Genomic DNA, 6081 nt, shown 5'->3' with positions numbered 1-6081 from the left:
TTGCTTCATAATTTGTATCAGAACACCCATCTGGGCATGAGTTGCACCCATCTGGGCTTCTGTTGCTGTTATGCTTTGTGTTACTTTTGACATCTGTTCTTTGAAGTTATTCAGCTGTTCTATCAGCGGGCGTATAGACTCTGCTACAGCATTCGCCATCTGACTGGCTACTTCCAGTTTAGGACTGTCCGGCCCCTTAGCTTTCAAAAGTCTCTCTTTGTCCTTCTTCCCCGCCATCTTAATCATTTGTTTACTTTTCCCAACTTTCCTAAAGTCTCTGAGTGTGCACTCAATCGCTTAAACTCCCATGGGTAAGTGCCTCTAGGCAGTTTCCTCCGCTTTTTCTTCCGCTCCCCCCCTCAATCGTTTAGCATATGCGCATGGGAGGCGTCCCTCCCCCCGCTCACCTTTTCTCAGTTCCGTAAAGTGAGGTGGGGAGCTGCCTTTTGTTCTTTAAATTGCCTTAGCATTGACTCACATTCATTGTTGGTCTTCCGACCCCGCTCAAAGCTTCATTTCAAACGCCGGATCTCCTACGCTTGCTACGGTAAACGCCACTAGTCCCATCTGGGTCTCATGGCATGGGAAACCACTGGAACAAAGAGGCGCCTCAATTCTCGGGCATTCCGCCCTCAAAGAGGCCGCCTCTTAAAAAGTTCCTTGGCCAGGGCCCCTTCCCCGGGTCCCTGGGGGGGGTTGCAAGCCTGCGCACCCCCTCCCCTGGCCAGAGCGCAGCCTCACCCCCGAGCAGTCCGGGAGGTGAGTCTGCTTAGTGTGCCACCATCGACCGGAAGTCAAATTTCTTATATAATATAAATCTAGTCCCTTTAAGATATTATTTCATATTTTTAGCATTGTTAGCTTTCAAAATCCCCTTTGTTTGCAAACCTAGACGTAGTAGTTTGTATTTTCTCCATAACATTAGCCCTCAACTTTACAATGCCAATATACTTTCACCTCACACTATATAGATCCATCTTTTCTCTCACAACACTTAGGGTCATTACACCTTCTCTAGGTAATCAGGCCATTGCTTTTAGTTTTTCTCTACAAGGCCCACTTTAAGAATCAAAACTACCCTATAATTTTTTTTATCAACCATCAGTTAGAACATTACAAATATCCAAAACATATTGCTTCAAATAAACCAACCAATACTTCCAACTTTCACTAATCAGTTAAGCCAATAAAGATAGTCAATATTTGTAACTACAGATTATATTCTTAATCAATCATTTATCAAGTATCAGTAAAGGTTCAGAGAAAAGAAGGAAGAAAGAAATAATATATGAACAAATGTGTGTTGTTGTTGTTGTTGTTGTTTTCTGCAGTTTGAGAGTTCACTTTAGGTAAATCTTCTCATTAGTCAGTTTCACCATGCAAACAATCAAGATATATTGCTACAAATTAGTTATACAGTTTATATTTCTTCTGTTTTCCCTGCAAATGTCTCCCCAAAATTGTTAATCTCCTGTGCCTTTGATCTTTGAAGGTCTCAGTCTTACCTATGTAGCAGCGCTTAAAAGCCTGTTCAGTCTCTGAAGACGCTTTGAAACTCTCCTCCTCCCCTTCCAGACTGCTTGTGTGAGAGATCAAACAGCCCAAAGCCTGTAAAAACGCCTCATTGTGCTTGGTAACTAAGAAAACTTGGGACTTCCAAGCAGTCAGAGTAGTCTTTCGTTATTTCTCTCGTATTAGGGATCACATCTCCAGACAGGCCGCATCAGTCGAGGTTTTGGGACAAGGTTGGCGTCATCTTCAATGGAGGGTCTGTTATTTCAAGTAAACTAGTCTGTTCGCTCTCAAAAGCGCTCTCGACTTGTTCCAAAAATGGAGAAATAGCTTCAAGTATTTTAGTTTGCATTCATAGAATGATCTCTACCCAAAAGGTTTCTGACAGTTGCCAGTCCTCTCCGATTTGTGCTGAAAAAGCCATTTCACACTTAAGCCGAGACTCTTGTAAACAATCATCTCTGTGGAATTACGCCATTAAGAGCGCCAGCTTCATTGCCATTTTAGATCCAGACCCCATAAATCAAGTAAGTCACTGTTCTTCAGTATTTAAGGTATTTTCCAAATAGCAGATAGGAGATTTCAATATATTACTCTGCCCTTTGTATTTATATTGACATTGACGCCTCAGAGCTCTGCTTCGCCGCTTATCATAGGAATGCGTGAGGGAAGATTCCTCAGCACCTCCTTTAGCTTCTCGGCAAGATTTATAGGGGCAAATAAAAGTTGTTTTCCAAGCTTGAAAGTTGTCAAGAAAAAGAAAGTACTCACAAGTTCATCGTCTAGATGGTATGACGAGGTTTGAAGGCTCTCTGTTAAGGGGTAATACAGCTTGTCAGTTGTGCTATCACGGCTGATCTTCGGTGCTTCCTGCGTTAGGACAATTCTGACTCCACACCTGTTGTTGCCACAAATGGGGGGCTCAGATATAAAAGTCCTCTGCAATCAGTTCATACTCCCAATGAACTGATAGGACCAAGGAGAACCAAATGGACCCCTAAAAAAGCTCCAGAAGTTGGTGAGTCTCAGAGCCCTGAGAAAACTCAACCACATTGCTGTACTGTTGCCCCACCTCCCGCCAGTTCCTTCTGACCACCGTCAACCAAAGCAATGTAAGACAAAAAACTGAGGACGGCAGTGGGGAAGGAAGGGTGGGCGGTGTGACTGCACAGATGACCACTCGATCATCAGTTACACGTAAGCAACCTGTTTATCTTCTTTGTGGTCTCTGTGCATCACACCTATGGGAGATTGAAAAGCAGTGGCTCACCTGGAGGTGGGTGATGTCAAGCTCAGTGCACCACAGAAGATAAGACCAGATGATCCAGATCAACTTTATGTTGCGCACGAACATTAAGTGCGCAATGTCTAATAAACGTAGTTGGCGTGGACCACGTGGCAGCTTTGCAAATAGAGGACAGGACACAGGAAAGCTGTGGGAGTTGCCATAGATCTGGTGGAATGTGCCTTCAAACGTACAAGGAGAGGACATTTTGCTAGCAAACAGCATAGTTGTATTGTCCCAACAATCCATTTCGACAGGCGCTGAGTCAAAATTTTTGATCCTAGCGAATTGCTAGAGTAAGACATAAAGAGAGTAGTGTCCTTCCTAGTCGGGCACGTCTGGTTTAGGTAGAAAAGCAGTGCCTGCTTGACATGCAGGGTATGAAGTAGATGTTGTTCCTTGCCTTCCGGGCATGGAAAGAAATCAGGCAGGAAAATTTCAGAGTGTAAATGAAATTCTGAGACAATTTTAGGTAAAAAGGAAATGTCCGGCACCAGGCGCACCCCATTCGGGGGAAAGACCAGGTATGGAGGATCATGGCGGAGTGCCATGAGTTCGCCTACCCTCCTGGCCAATATAATCGCTACCAAGAATGCAGTTTTCCAGGCTGCAAAGTGCAGATCACAGGTTGCCATATGTTCAAATGGCTTCCTAGTGAGTTGGCGGAGCACCAAGGGTAGGTCTCATAAGGGCGTTGGAGCACTAACAGGGGGATATAGGCAAATGAGCCCTGTAAAAACTTCTTTGAGGTAGGATGCGAGAAGATAGAAAAGCCATCCAGTCATGGTATGCAGAAATGGCCGCTAAGTAAACTTTAATGGAGGAGTGCCAAAGGCCCTAGTCAGCGAGCGAGAGCAAGAAGTCCAGAATTCTGTTAAGGCCCACTGACGTTGGTGAAGTGGTCGAAGGTTGCAAGAAGGACACAAATCAAAACCACTTCCCTTGGTAGGAACGACGAGTAGATGCTTTCTTCGCATTCAACAGAACCTCTGAGACTTGGGCGGAGAAGGTCATGGGCCTATTCGCCAGGCTGCCAATTTCAGCTTGTCTACTCCCAGGTAGAGCAGCATTCCTCCCTCTGCCAGAAGTAGATCCAGTGCCATGGGGAAATAGCGGTGACAGCCCTTGGCTGAGAAGGATGGGGAACCAGGGTTGTCTGGGCCACCATGGAGCCACTAGAATGCAGTTCGTCATGACCCTGGCCAGCTTCTGAACCACTCTTAGCAAGAGAGGGAGAGGGGGAAACATGTAGAGCAGTGTTTGTCCCCAGGGGTAGAGGAGACCGTCTCCTAGACAGAAGGGTCCATTCCCCCCCTGACTGCAAAAGAAAGGACACTTTGCGTTTTCCCCGGAGCCGAAGACGTCTATCCTTGGCCTGCCCCATTTTTGGAAGATTGGGCAGAGATAAGTCCAATTCAGCTCCCACTCGTGATGCTGAGTGAGACCCCTGCTGAGAAGGTCTGCCTTCATGTTGCAGGTCCCAGGATTGTGTGTGGCCACAGGGAAGATGTCGTTGTCAATACACCAGTCCCACAGACTGATCGCCAGCTGGCTTAGGCTCTGGGATACCGTCCCCCCTTGATGGTTGACATAGCTGAGCGCTGTGGTATTGTTCATCAGAACGGTCACACAGCTTCCTTGGAGAATAGGCTGAAAGGAGTGCAGAGCCAGCTTTATAGTTAGCAGCTCCAGAAAATTGATGTGGTTGGCTGCAGTGAGGGCATCCCACTTGTGTCTGATACACAGGCCTTTGAGATGTGCTCCCCAGCCCCACAGGGAAGCATCGGTGGTGAGGGTGAGACATGGGGTTGGTGGATGGAAAGGCGCACCCTGAGTAAGGTTGGCTTCGACTGTCTACCATAATAGAGAGTCCCATACCTTCACTGGTAGTTGGAGATGGATGGATTGGCTCATCCGGAGTGGCCTGAAATGTTGTAGAAACCACATCTGTAGAGGCCTCATGCATAGCTTGGCTAATGGTAATACCGACGTGGTGGCAGAAATGTAGCCTAACAGACGCTGGATGTGAAAATCCATGGACGAGGTATTTGTTTGTACTTCCATTGTGAGAGATGACAAAGTTACCGCCCTGTCTGCAGGGAGGTAAGCCTTGCATACCATCGAGTCCAGAACAGCCCCAATTGTCACGGCAGGGCCAGGGAGCGTGGGTTAAACAAGTCAAGTCCAAAGCCAGTCCGAGTTTCAGCCGAGTAGTTCAAGCAGCACAGGTTAAACAAGTCCAAAACAGTTCACAAAGCCAGCGTCAAATATACCATACGTCATAGTCCATAAATCAAACGAAGCCAGAGTATCGCAGAGCCGAATTCAGGGTCAAACAATGCAGAGTGTCAAGGAGCCGAAGTTCAGAAGCCGAGTAGCAAACCGTCAAGGTTTCAAGGAGTCCAGAGCAGGATTGCACAGAGCGTCTGGTCCTGTGCCAGTACGAATTTGCTGCAAGCAGCAGGTTTGTTGCTATAGCGTGCTGGCTCATTAACTTGTTATCTCTTGCTGAGCAAGGTCATGCTGCTGTTAAAACTCAGGGCTGAATGAGCGTCTTCCACACATGCGTGCAGCCTTCCTTCTCTCATTCAGCTCCTGTCTTCTTTGACTCCTGAGCCGGTTCACAGGTGGCGGGGAGTCGGGTGGTGAATTGTTTGAGGTAAGCAGAGCCTGATCCGGCACAGGTGTCTCTTGGGAGGCTCTATCCTCCTCAAGACTTATAGTGTCTTCCGTTAAAGGAGCCAGTTCCTGGCTGTAAGGCTCTGCTTCTGTGGTTCCATCAGGGGCTTGTGGTGCCAAGTCCACTTGTTCCTGGCTGTCAGGTGCTACATCAGGGGCAGGCATGAGACCAATGAACTGCACCTGCTGCGCCAGTTGCAGATGAGACTTTTGACGATTGACTTGCAGTCCCAGGGATGACAGGATATGCAGCGTCTGGGAAACGTGGCTTTCCAAGAGCGCTGAAGAGTCTGCCACTAGGAGCCAATCGTCTATGTAGAGAAAGATGGTAATTCCCTGGAGATGAAGATAAGCCGCCACCAGCACCATTGTCTTGGTAAAGACCCTTGGAGCCGTGCAGAGACCGAACGGTAGAATCTGTACTGGTAGTGGAGGTTTCCTATGGCGAATCAGAGGTATTTCCGATGAGATGGGTGGATATTGAGGTGGAAATAAGCATCCTGGAGGTCAATAGTGGCCATCCAGGACCCTTGAGCCAGAAGAGGGGAATAACCGGTAACTATGTCATTTTGAATTTGCAGTTTTCTATAAATACTTTGAGACCA

Source organism: Gekko japonicus, unplaced genomic scaffold (assembly GCF_001447785.1).
Source record: "Gekko japonicus isolate JY-2015 unplaced genomic scaffold, Gekko_japonicus_V1.1 scaffold54, whole genome shotgun sequence".
NCBI classification, from domain to species: Eukaryota; Metazoa; Chordata; class Lepidosauria; order Squamata; family Gekkonidae; genus Gekko; species Gekko japonicus.
Note: the sequence above shows the minus strand (reverse complement) of the source record.